At 42.4% G+C, this 13,780-nt stretch overlaps 1 protein-coding gene across 1 annotated transcript in view; it reads right to left on the bottom strand.

The window, feature by feature from the left end:
- SSPN (sarcospan) overlaps positions 1–13,780 on the bottom strand; it is a 250,290-nt gene that overhangs the window by 60,016 nt on the left and 176,494 nt on the right. The window lies entirely within an intron of this gene.

Raw genomic sequence — 13,780 nt, forward strand, 5'->3', positions numbered from 1 at the left:
ACTTGGTGGCTTGAGCTGCACTGTGCTAATCTAAATGGAACATCGTGCCCAGCATTTATTGGGAGTCGGCTACATCGCCAACTGGCCAACACCTACTGGTATATCTCTATTGTGTCCGGGGCCCAGCGTGGGCTCAGTGGGCATAGGCTACTTGGTCATCTAGCATTTCCTAGTTCTTAACATGCAGTGCAAGAGGATAGTTCCCCTCAGAAGACAACGAAGCATGCAACAGCTGAAATCAAAACGAGTTGCGTGAATCACATGCAAACCATGAATAGAATTCTTTGCTCATGTGGGCATTTTCCAGTGTGCCAGAGTTCCTTGAAGCAGTGTGGCAAGAATTGTCTTGTTTTGCTTGGAATTGGGGGACAGGGTGAGGGAAGGAAATTGGACAATGAGTTCCTCTTCCTGTAAGAATAATTGGCACGAAGGGCAGGAGTTTGCTTGTGGAGATGTGGAGGGGAGTGTGCTGGATGTCTGCAAGTCACCCTGCCTTTGGTCAGCCATGGTGCTTTGTGGAAGTCTCAGAAAAGCCTCTAGCTTCACAGCGGGGCCAGAGATCTGTGCGCATTAGCCTCTCCTGTGGCCTTCCACAACAGCAGAGCTGCAGGTACCTTCCATGGAGTTGGCCACATACAAAACAGAGAAACACAGAAACCAAACTTGATGCAGGTAGAAGACTTATAGGAACAGAGATTAGTCGTTGAACTTAGTTTGACTCAATTTAACGGAAAATTCTGGTTTTTACACTTCAATGCGGATTTCCCCTAGGTTAGCCCGCTCCCTTTTAACACTGGTCCTTGGGCTAAAATCACCTCCTGGGAGAACTACCTCCTCACGGCCATGGAAATGTGGATACAGGTGTGGCTTTCTTCTGCAATGCACTGCGACACATCCTTCCGAAGCCCCCCTCGCCCCCACCCCGTCACATGTGTTTGCGTAGAAAAAGGTTTCTGAGGCTGCTCCCTGTTCTAGTAACTGCTTTTAGTTTTGATTTTACCATTGTCTTCACTTCTGACAATTGTATCTGCTTTTCTGTATGGCATAACCTCTTCCTTCTTTTTCAACATGGATAAAATGTTGCTTTGTGATCCTGGTCTTCTTGGCAGTATATTCAAATAAAAATTCTGTGAACACAATAGCTTAAAATTAGACCCTGCTCTGTAAAAAAAAAAAAAAAAAAAAAAATACTGTATTCCATATCAATTAGGTTTTATCAGAGAGGCAAAATCATGAGGACAGAGATTTATTTTAAGACTTTGACGTGATGCAGTTGTAGTGAAGGACTCTATGGAAGGCTGGTGCTTCTGCATTTGGCTGTGGGTCTGAAGTCACTAAGTCAGCGGTGCTGGTAGTCAGGAAGAAAAGCTGGGTGTGAAGCAGGAAAAAAAACAAGGACAGACTGGAACCCATGGGGACAAACAAAAATTTGCATCTAGCTCTCACCACCACCAAACTCCATAACCTGTGGGACTGAAAAATGAAGCTGGCGTTCTCCACCTTGGAGCTGCCCATGCACGTGAATGGGACCCAGGACTCAGAGAAGCTGAAGGAGATCTGATGGGCACTAGGAGGTGTGGACTGGCTGCTACTCTCCGCCAACAAGGTGCGCCAGGAGATGAGCCTGTGAGCCGCAGGGGCGCCTGTTGCCTATTCTTTCTGAACTTGAGGGCTGTTGCTTCCACCTCCATCTACCACATCTTGTGACAGTATCTCCTGTAATTAACCTGTACTCCTATGAGAAAGGGGATTCTGGGGAATAATAGCTCCAGCTAAGCTACATTGACATAGTACCTAGCCATCCCGCTGGAGTAGACCTTAATGCTTGCTAAGAGTGATGTTCCTTTTCTACTGGACACATACTAGACACGTTTCCCAGCACCTATTGCAGTTGAGTGGAAAATCCACGACTAGTTCTAACCAATGGATTGTGAGTGAGGCAGAAAAAGTCCCTCCACAACCTCCAGTTCTTTCCTCACCACATCAATTATGGAAACCAAGATGGAGCCAGACTGAATCCTTGAGTCACCTCCTTGAAGGGAACTATCCTGAAGAGCCTTGATAGGCACGGCAAAATTGGTATGAACGAGAAACAAACATTCGTGCATTAAGGTGTTGAAATTAGAGGAGTTTTTGGTTGTTCTTAAATAAATGAGATCAGGGTATGTGTGATTGTTACTGTAGCATAACCCAGCCTACCTAACTAATACAGACACATGTATTAGGCACCAGAAAATTGACCCAAGTATACCACTTCTGGGAGGTATCCAAGAAAAATAAAAAGTAAAGAAAAATCTACATATGCAAAATATTCATCATATCATTATTTACAATTCAAAAATTGAGTGCGGTCCAAAGTCCAGTGATTTTGGTGTGTTTAAAATGTATACTTCACTCATAGAATGGAATGTGATGAAATCTATGAGAACCAGGCAGACTGAGGCAACATTGGAAAACAGGTAGGATAAACTTTAAAAATAGCTACAATTATATGTACACCATTAACTGTATAAAAGCATGTTTCTCAAAAAGACATGAACAAAATGCACTATAATGATATTTGTTTTAAAATAGCTAGGATGATACGTTATTTTCCTTTCTCTTTATTTTCTATATTTTTTTAAAATTGCTTTTATAGTTTAATAATAACATTTTTTAAAAGGAAGTAAAAGTTGTACTAAGTCTGGCAAGTATTTCCTGAGAACAAGTTTTCCCAAACTCATTTACATTTTTATAGGATAACTGGAATTGTAGATAAAGTAAATACCATAGCCACCATTTATATTGATTTCAACAAGACATATAAGAAAAGTTGCATGATATTCTTGTAGACAAGACACACAAATTTGTCCTGGATCAGAGTAGAGTTCTACAAATCTGTATGCAAGTGAATACTTTTACTTAATGTGAGGTTAGAGTAAAATATCCTTGGCCTATTGTTAGATGTCAGTCCTTGGTCCTTTCTTGACCAGCATTTATTTCAATGTCTGGAATAAAAAATAGATGACAAAATTACAAAATGTGGGGATGACATAAAGTTGGGGAGTAGACTGAACATGATGGATGACAGTAACAATAATGTCAGAAAACTGGAACAATGAACAAATCTATTCTGATGAACTTTAACTGGCAGAAATGTAAAATTTAGCTCCAAAAAGCTCAGTTGCATAAATATATGATAGAGCAGACAGCCAATTCATGTAAAAAACAAACCACAAAATTTTGAATAAAATCTAGCTCCACGTTTATATATTAATTTATTTTAAGATATGTTTATTTAGTGCTTACTGTATTTAAGGACTATTGCAAAAGTTCAGGCAAGATATGATGAGGGTTTTCTCTCAAGGAGTAAGCACTGGGGATAGGAAGAGAGGTTGTTTACAAGAAATATTCAAAAGGGAAAATCTGTAGAATTTTGGTGCTCAATTGGGTGAAGAATGAGGGGAAAAAAAGGAGGAATCCAGAATGACTCCTGGACTTTGGGCTTGATGAATGGGAAAATAGTGCTGTTGTCCATTGAAATAAGGACTACTGTAGGTGTAGGCTATAGGGGGAAGTATGCGATGAGTTTATTATTGGACATATTAAGTTTTAGTTCCTTGAGACATCAGGAAGAAATATCTGTTAGATCATTAGATATATAAGCTTAGAGTCCACAAAAGAAATCAAGGCTAGAGAGAAAAGATTTAAAAGTCATAGACATACATGGCAGTGAGAGCAAAGGAATAAATGAATGCTAAAAGACAGTGTAGACATTAAGAAGAGAAGATCAAATACAGAGCCCAAAGGAAATTCGCAAATGAAGCTTAAAAAAAAGTGAGTAAGAAAAATCAGAGAGCTGGTGTGAGAACAAAAAGAAATGAGGTTTCAGAAGTCAAGGGAGGAGTTTCAAAAGGTATGGGACTTCCTATCAAATATGCTCAGATCCTTTCAGATCCTCACATATCCCTCCTAACTTTCTATTCATAAACATATAAAAAGTAGAGGGTAATACCACATCTAATAATATAAAAACAAAATACCATAATCATACATAAACTAGGTAACTTAATAGCCTTACTAAAGCTAAGGAAAGTCTAGTAAGGAGTTTTTCTAACTGCATCTGGGCCACGTGCTAGACATTCCAATCTTAGAATCAGTTTGTGGACAGCCTAAGGTAAGAAACTCGGAGAAAACTTCGATGTACTCTCACAGTTTGTCTCTAATTACTGGACATGCGTCACCCTCATCTGAAGAAGAGGTGGCCATCCCCTTTTATAGGAGAACTATGTTCTGAGTCAGTCAGTTCTATCAACCTTCCCTATCTCCCTTCCATTCTCACGAAATCTTCTTATTCTATCTCTAGAGGTAAACTTCCTGTTTACGACACTGCAGGAAGTCGAATGGGGTGGCCAAGAAGCAAGGGGGAAAGGCGATGTAAGCCCGGACAGGAAGGTTGCTGACTGTGATTCTCCACATAGAGTGAATAAAAACAATGCACTGCATCTGACTCTAAAATCAATAAAGAAAGAAAGCCTTTCTGCTTCTTCAAGGATTGCTTTTTGGGCAATGCAACTTGGGCTGCCAGCCATGCATGTCAGGCTACTCAAGCAAGAGAAGTAGAGTGGGAGTGAAGAGAATGACCTTCTACCCAAAGAAATTCGTATTCTCCTTCTTCCAGCATTGCTGATGAAAGGCAGCTGGGAAGATAGCATAGAATAGGTTCAGTGTAGCACGAGATGCCCCAGGAACCAAGTCCCCATGCTTTCAAGTCAACCTTTCAAGTCAGCCTTCCCACTGTGGAGATACAGCTGAGTGCTGAACTGAAAAATATGGGCCAGAGGAGCCTTCCCTGCACCTGAACTTTTAAATTGAGTTACATGAAGAATTACAGAGAGGTATAAGTTCAGGAGATTGGAAATGAGAGGCATATTACCATCATCTGTTCAAATTTGTTTCATAATTATAGGCTTCAATGTTCTGGCTTCCAGATACATAACAATTGGGGCGCCTGGGTGGCTCAGTCTTTAAGCGTCTGCCTTCGGCTCAGGTCACTATCCCAGGGTCCTGTGATCGAGTCACGCATCCGGCTCCTTGCTCCACAAGGAGCCTGCTTCTCCCTCTGCCTCTCTCTCTGTGCCTCTCATGAATAAATAAATAAAATCTTAAAAAAAAAGATACATAACAATTTGCCTGTGTTTTTTAACGGTTTCAATATTGGTCTATTGGCTGGACATGGGCATTGTGGTATGTCCCTTTTCTTGGTTTAAAATAATACAGCAGTATTGTGTGTGGATGCGCATATAGATAAACACAGATAATAAGTGTACTATACTACGAAGTGTTGAGACTGCCTTTGCACCCTGCACAATCTTTTTACTCTAGGGTCACCTTTAAAGACCCTGGACTGGCTCAGTGAATGAGCTATGTGGGCAGCCAGTCCAACAGCAAGATGGCCGATTCTGTGAAGGCTCTACCTACCCCTGATTGGCCAGACTCCACCATCCCCTGATTAGAACGATCTGTTACTCAGTAATCATTTCTTTAAATTAAAAATAATTCTGCTGTGCATAGAGAATGGAGGAATAAAGTGGACAACTGAATTCATAACACACTGTAAAAAAAAAAACCCGATTGGAGACCATGGCATTCTAGCATTTTCCCATCTTAATGGCAAAAGGTTAGTGATATAGATGCCTAAGTGAATGAATTCTTTGAGTGCCAACTTTGTGCCGAATGTTATATTCTAGGTGGAGAGTGGCAGACAGGGAACAAAGAAATAAAAATAAAAAGACATGAGAGGTCTTAAAAGAACTTAGCAGCTACTAAGAGATAATGATACACAGACAATTACAAAGCCAAGTGGTAAGTGTGATAAGAGAGGTAGACTGTGGGGCCCAGAAGAAGGAGCATGGAGGAGAAGGGACAGTTTACAGAGGGAGCATTCATATTCGAACGAATATGAGTAGCAGTGAACATTTCTGAGTGTGCACTAAAGGTCACTAAATGCTGTACATGTTTTAAATCACTTAATCCTCATACAACCCTATGAAGTAAGGATTAGAATCACGTCTGGTTTAAAGAGGATGAATCCGAAGCACAGGGAAGTTAAGCAATTTGCCAAAAGTTTCACAGCTTATAAGATCTGAACCTAGGCAGGCTGCTTCTAAAATCCATACTGTTAACCCATACGCTACCACATGCACTGAGAAACAACTAGAAGATATAGGACAAGTAATGTTCCAGGAGAGATGGGGATGTAGCGCTGTTGTTTACTAATTAAAGAAAGGTCGATGCAAGAGAGGTAGAGATGGGAGGAACACTAGGCAGCTCTCAGAAGATGAAGATCCAGGACAAATGCTTGAGGGACAGGAGTAATGCCTCTTCATACATTTACTGATCCATCAGACATCTGCCAGGGTCAGATACTGTTGCGGGCACGGGGCTAGGCCCTGGAGATACAAGAAATCAAACACCAACACTGTTCTTGCAGAGCTCACATTTCAGGGGTAAGGCAGTCCGGAACGTATTTGAGTACAGTGCAGCACATGCTATGGTCAAAGGGCAGAGGGTGTCATGGGAGCTCAGCAGAAGAAGGTGCTATGGCCCAAGGGTTGAGATGGCCCAGAGAAAATGACACTGGGACAGTTGAATGGGGAAGTTAGAAGCGGTTAAGAAAGGAATCAGGGAGAAAGGGCATTCAAAGTTACAGGCAAAGTGAAGGCAAGCAGAGAGAGAGGAGAAAAAGTGAATTGTGTTCATGGAATGGTCAAAGTCACAATGGCTGGTATGTCATGGAGGAGTGGTAAGAACCAGGCTATGAAGTTGTTCCATGTTATTAACCTGGAAAAATGGGGGTGGGTGGGAGGGTAGCAGAAGCTTTTAGAGGAAGCAGAACATGATCATGTTTAGTTTTAGGAATATAACCAAGAGGCAGAGTGAGTGGTGGATTGGAGAAGAGGCTCGAGACAGGAAGATCAGTTCAGTTAAGAGGTTGTTGCAAAGATCCCCCAGGGGAACAGAAGGCCTGCACCGGGGCAGTGGTCATCTGGCAAGGAAGCATGCACACACCCGAGAGACACACATGAGGTAGAGGTCCAGGATTGTAGACCAATAGAGCGAGAATTGTTGAGGATTACCTTGAGATTCGAATTTAAGAAAGAGGGTAGATGTCTATTAGCAGAGAAAGAAAATTCCTAACAGTGGGTATGTTAGCAATCTGTTGAGTTTGAAGAATCGACAAGGCATCCAGTTGAATATTATAGTAGACTCTATAATTGCTGAGGCAAAGTAATATCGCCGATGTGATCTCTTAACACCTTGTTTTCGGTATCAGATAGCTTTATTGTAAAGACACTAGCAATGGAGAGTAAATATTCAGCAACCCAACCATTTTCCTGAACATTATAAATGGAGATGCAATCATCTCCACGTACTTTGATTTCAGTTAGGAAGAAACATGATTTGCATCAAGTTTTATAGTGCTTTGACATATGTTATTTTTAATCCCCCCAGCAATCCTAGAGGTAGCATTTAATATTCCTCCAAGACAATATTTAATATCCTTCCAATTTTACAGACGAGGAATCGAAGTCCATTGTCTTATCACACAGTGAGTAGCAGAGCTAGGACTGGACCCCCTTCTTCTACCTTTTCCTGTAGAAAAAGACCATCTTCTTGAGATGGCAAACCCACTGAAGTCAGAACTGGTCTCATTAATTCTTGGGATCTGGATGGTTATCACAACACCCAGTGTATGACTGCACCGAATCACTGGATTTATTCATTTGTAGATGGATGCTACACATGAAACCTGCCAGAATTCTCTACTCTGTTACATAACGCGACTACATTGCTGAGTAAATATTTTTGTGGGAATGAAAAATTAAAAGTATTAGTTAGGTGGGTGTTACTTCATGTGGAATAGCTGGGGAGAGTGGGTAGATTCCATTAGCTAAGATGACACATATGGGAGAATTAATGTTTGAAAGAGAATGTATACAAAGAGATCTCTCCGTCAACCTAATCAATTTCCCCAACTGGCGGCAGGAAGTCCCTGTCCTGAATCCCACCTGAGCAAGCGTCTTCCAAGCTTACTTTACAAGGGTGTGTCTCCACACCAGCTCTCCTTGCCTTCTCTGAGGTTTTTATTATGTGACGTTTTCATTGAGCTATTGAAATTGGATGTGTCAGACACATTAAAAGCAATGGCAGTTGTGGCAAGTTAGTTGATATATTTTAAAATAAACCAAGAGGGCCATGTAGATGTCAGGGGAATAAATTGCTCTGTTTAACAACAAGTGATTTATTTAACTACTGTGGACAGGGTCCGAGGGATGCCAAGCTGCATACATTTTGGGAAAAGCGGAGCTATTTTCTCAGGAATCTCTCATTTGGGACCAAAATAAAAGCAGGAGAAGTTTATGAGAAAATTAATTAAATTCTTGATTTGGGAATGACCCTAAGGAATGGATTTTATTTCCCATGCACGACAAGATCAACCTTGTAGCATTTCTGAAGGGGAGACACGTTCTGGAAGCCTCAGGTATTAGCACTGACCCAGACTTCGGGGGCTCCCCTCAGACCGCAGCGGCAGCGGTAGCGTTTCTCCCTAGCTTGCCTTAAAGGGCGGTGTTTCTCACCAAGAGCGCGCTGAGCAGAAATGCACACGTGTGGAATCTCACTCTTGACCTTGGTTGGCGACTGCTGGCTACAAGGGAATCCATCTATGGGAATTGATCAGAGTCTCAAGTTGCAGAAGAGCAAGTAACACAGCAGCCCAAAGCAGAGCCGCATCCTGGTTCTGCAGCTTCCTCATCGGGTGACCGTGAACGAGTCTCTGGCCTTTCTGTAGCTCAGTTTTTCTCATCCACGGATGAAGACAGTAACAGTACTGACCACATACAATTGATGTGAAGTTCGTGAGTTGCTGCAAGGGCTAGAGGGCCCGCTGCCTTTGTTCCTTCTCTTATCTATCTTCTCATCGATCCTTCCCTTGACGGGTTCATTCCCCTCAGCACACACACAAACTGTCATAGCTCCCCTGACCGAGAATCCTTGATCCTACATCCTCCTCCCAGTTTTGACCTTACTCATTTTCTCCCATGTACATCAAACTCCTGGAAAAACTTGTGCCTCTGCTCTTTGATCCACCCCAACTGGACATTTGTCTCTGTTATTCCAGTGCGACTGTTCATCAAAATCACCCGTGACCTCCATCTTATCTAATCTAAAGGTCAATTCTTTTTTTTTTTTTAAGATTTTTATTCATTTGACAGAGATAGCGAGAAAGAGAGGACAAGCAGGGGGAGAGGCAGAGGGAGAGGGAGAAGCAGACTCCCCGCTGAGCGGGGAGCCCGATGCGGGGCCCCATCCCAGGACCCTGGGATCACTGACCTGAGCCGAAGATAGATGCTTAACCATCTGAGCCACCCAGGCATCCCTTTAAAGGTCAATTCTAAAGGTCCTCTAGTGGGACACAACTTTTTAGCAGCATTAGACCTATTCTCGACTCCTTCATTCTGAAACACAGCTCTTTCTTGGTTCTCCCTGCCCGGGCCCAAGAAAGAGTGGCTGAAAAGTTGATGAACGGTCCTTCACTGGAGGCCCTGAGGCTCAGCATCTGGCTCTTCTCTCCTTTTTCCACACTTCCCAGATGATTTCCTCCAGTCTCACGCTAGCTACAGCTACAGACTGAGATACACTCCCAAACCAATACCTCCAGCCGCAACGTTTCCCCTGGAATCCCCTGAATTCCAACTCATTTTTCATATTTCCACTTTGATGAATAATAGGCCTCTCTTAATATCATCAACCCTCATTATTGCCGGATTCCATATTTGCAAATTGGCCTGTTGGCGAAAATTGATTTGTGACCCCCAAACTCGACATCCCTACTGCTTTCACAGTCATTGGCAGACATGTGCAGAGCTGCGAAAAATGCGAGACACTCAACATGCACATTCCAGCTGAGGCTGAACATGGCAACACCCTCCTTTCTTGTTTCGGCTCTCATAATATAAATAAGCATCCTTTTGTGATCTATTTAATGCTACGTTCTTTGCATTTTTGTGCTTTTTGTTGGTGATTTCGCTGTTTAAAATGGTTCCAAAGCATTGTCTCAAAGTGCTGTCTAGTGTTACTCAATACAAGAAGGCTGTAATGTGCCTTATGGAGAAAATATGTGTGTAGATAAGCTTCAACGAGGCATGACTTGTAATGCTGTTGGCCATGGGTTCAAGGGCAAGGAGTGAGCAATATATATTAAATAAGGTGTGTTTAAAGCACACATAAAGCAGAGGCGCCTGGGTGACTCCGTCAGTTAAGCGTCCGACTCTTGGTTTTGGCTCAGGTCATGATCTCATGGTTGTGAGAGAGCCCCACATGGGGCGCAATGCTCAGTGTGGAGACTGCTTCAGATTCTCTCTCCCTCTCCCACCCCCTCCTTCCACCTCCCCCTCCGCCCCTCTCCACACGCTCGCTCTCTCTCTCTAAAAATAAATAAATAAAATCTTTAAAAAATAAAGCATATATAAAGCAGATCATGTACTGATCACTTGACAAAAACATTTGCCACCAGGGGCTCACAGGAAGCCCCTGAGCCTTCGGCTCAGGTCATGTTCCCAGGGTCCTGGGATCGAGTCCCACATTGGGCTCCTTGCTCAGCAGGAAGCCTGCTTCTCCCTCTGCCTCTCCCCTGCTCCTGCTCTCTCTCTCTCTCTCTGACAAATAAATCAATAAAATCTTTTTTTTTTTTTAAAGAAAGCTAACCCTGTATTTTCCCTAGGAGCAATTCAGTATTAATTGATTCAGTGTTCATGGTGACATTATAGAACATAACTGTTGTGAATAATGAGAATTGATGAAATACCTAAAACTTAACTGTAAATTCCTCTCACCCAATTCTTTTCTCAGAAAATAACTTCATTTTTCTAGTTGCTTAGGCCAATTCCCTTTGTTATCTTTTCCCCTCACTTCCCATGTGCAATATATCAGCCAGTCCATTCATATCTTCTTTTGAAATTGCTCCACTTCTTATACCTACATTGTTTCAACACAGATCCAAACCATGGTCACCTTGACAGTGACAGTAGGGACCTCATTGGCTACTCTGATCCCATCCATGACCATTCCCACCCCCAAACACACAGGTAAGTCATATCATGTCACTCTACTGAGAATCCTCCAATGGCTTCTCATCTTATTCAGAGCAATAGCCAAATCCTCACCGTGGCCTTCAGCTGTACTGTTTTCTTTGCTGACCCTCTAACACATCACGATGTGCCTCAGCTCAAGGCCTTGCACTTGCTCTCCTCTCTACTTCAAGCATTTATCCTGCAAGAATTCACATGGCTCACTTCCCCACTGCCTCTGTGTCTCTCCTCAGCTTACAAGAGAAAGCTCCCCTAGAGACTCCCTATAAAATTACACGTCCCTTATCCTTTATCTCCTTATCCTGCCCTATTTTCTTCATATCAGTTATTACCTGCTATATTCTAGGGCTGTTTACTTCCTCTTGATAGAATGTAAACTTTTGAGGGTAAGGACATTATCTGTTATATTCACTGCCATTTCCCCAGTGCCTGAAACAGTACCTGACACAAAGTAGATGCTAAATAAAATTTATCGGTAATCTGAGTGATTTTTTTTCATTTCTTTTACATGAAATGGAGATGATATTACCCCAATTTCACACTGCGATGTATCTGTAACAATGCCAAAATATACTTTAGACTGCCTTTCCTGCTTACTCCCATGCCTCTAGGCCATCTTCAACAAGTCTGCTCAGGGAAGGCACACGCTCGCTGTTGACCCAGGCAAGGCAAATGACACACTCCCTCCCACAGCCAGATATCAGGATGTTGAGATTGCCTACTGCCCTTGCCCCTTGGCTTCGGTAAGGGTAAGAATGACTGAGTTGCTTTAGAAAAGATCATCTTGAAAGCTGGATGGGTGATGAGCTCTGTCTCATAAATTGCCTGTTTTCTTTCCAGTATGCATCATGGAGGAGACAACTTTCTTCTCAAAGGAAGATGTGCCATTTGAAAATTTTTGTTCCCATGCAGGGTGCACCGTAGTGAGAACACTATCCAGCTAACTGTGGTAATGTGACTCAGGAAATCATGTAGATTGAATGCTTGAAAAAGTTAACTGCATGAGTCCCAGGTGTTAGGGCCTTTACCAAGGTTGTTTGTTTAACTTCTGGGTTTTTTTTTGTTTTTTGTGGGCTTTTTGTTTTGTTTTGTTTTGTCGGGTTTTTTGTTTGTTTGTTTGTTTGTTTGTTTTTTTAGAGACTGAGAGAGCACAAAGGTGGGGAGGGGCAGAGGGAAAATGAGAGAGACAGTCTTAAGCAGACTCCACGTCCAGCATGGAGCCCAACATGGGGCTCAATTCCAAGACCCTGAGATCATGACCTGAGCCGAAGTCAGGAATTGGACGCTTAACCAACTGAGCCACCCAGGAGCCCCATTTGTTTAACTTTAAAGAAATGTTTCCCTTGGAACATACTTCCTGGTGAACAGGATCACCTGTTGCTTAATATATATTAAATAGATACAGAGTAAACCATGAGCTTATTTAGGGGAATTAGCAGCTTCGGCAAATTCACTCTTCAGTCTTAATCAGCAAGCCAGAATTTTTGGGCAGTCGGGCTGGAAGCCACATGCACTGAGGATCTGAGAAACCACCCACAGAGGCATCATTCTTCCAGGCTCAGTCTCCTCTAACAAAAATCCCACTCTGTTCCTAGGCCAACGAGCCTCCAGGGTTGGAATTGCTCAAGCCGTGGTTCACAGCTCTGTCACTGTATTCATTTGCTCCATAGGTACGCATGTAGGTTGGCCCCATACACCACAGTCCAAGTTAACAGAGACCTGGGGAACTGATATTTATGGCAAAATGAACACATGGTCATTATGAAAATCTTGGAGCACACAGGAAGAATCATGAATAAAAAAGGGACTCATAATTCTAAGACTCAAAGATTAAACACTGTTACCAATTTAGTATATGTCCTTCTAGTCATTTGTCTGTATGTGTGGGAGTATATGTGGTTTTAAATAAGTCAGATTATTCTCACAATGTTGTTTAATCATTCTTTTCTACTTACCAGTCTATTGTGGACATTTTTCCAAGTCATTAATTATTCTGCCACAATCATCTTTTTTGAAAGGTTGTCTAGCATTCCAACATACGAATGTACCATGTTTTATTTAAAAACACTTTACCATTTAACATTTAGATAATTTCCACCTTTTCATTATTAAAGATAACAGTGTGACGAACATTGTTGAACATAAATATTGGTGTGTATCTTTGATTATTCTCTAAGAATAAATTCACTCAAGTGAAATCATACAGTCAAAAGGTATGAATATTTTTCAGCCTTCAAAAAGTGTTTGCCAATTTTACTCCTACTCACAGAGCATGAAAGGGTCTCTTTTCCAGAGGTGGCTTTTAGATGAGGCTATCCTCGGAGTCTCTTTTAGGGTACCCTTGCCTCTGATAGCGCTGACCTACGCCCCCGGACACTGCCGCAGGGCAGCCATGCGCAGAGGCTGTCTATGCGCCCCAGGGCCTTCCGGGCCACGTTTACTCATCTCTACAGCTGGGCCAGCTGAAGCATGTGGAGGTCAGGTGATGTGTGCGGGGTCATGCAGCCAGTGGTGACTCAGCCAAAACCACTCCAGCTCCTGAACCTTGCTCAGATCACAAGGCTGAAAGCATTCACTTCCCTGAGGCCCATTATTCCCAAATAATTAAAAGAGGCCACTTGCACTTGAGTTTGTGGATATTAAGTTTT

This window comes from Callorhinus ursinus, unplaced genomic scaffold, assembly GCF_003265705.2.
Source record: "Callorhinus ursinus isolate GAN/ISIS: 27379988/994484 unplaced genomic scaffold, GSC_fseal_2.0 scaffold27, whole genome shotgun sequence".
Taxonomy (NCBI): Eukaryota; Metazoa; Chordata; class Mammalia; order Carnivora; family Otariidae; genus Callorhinus; species Callorhinus ursinus.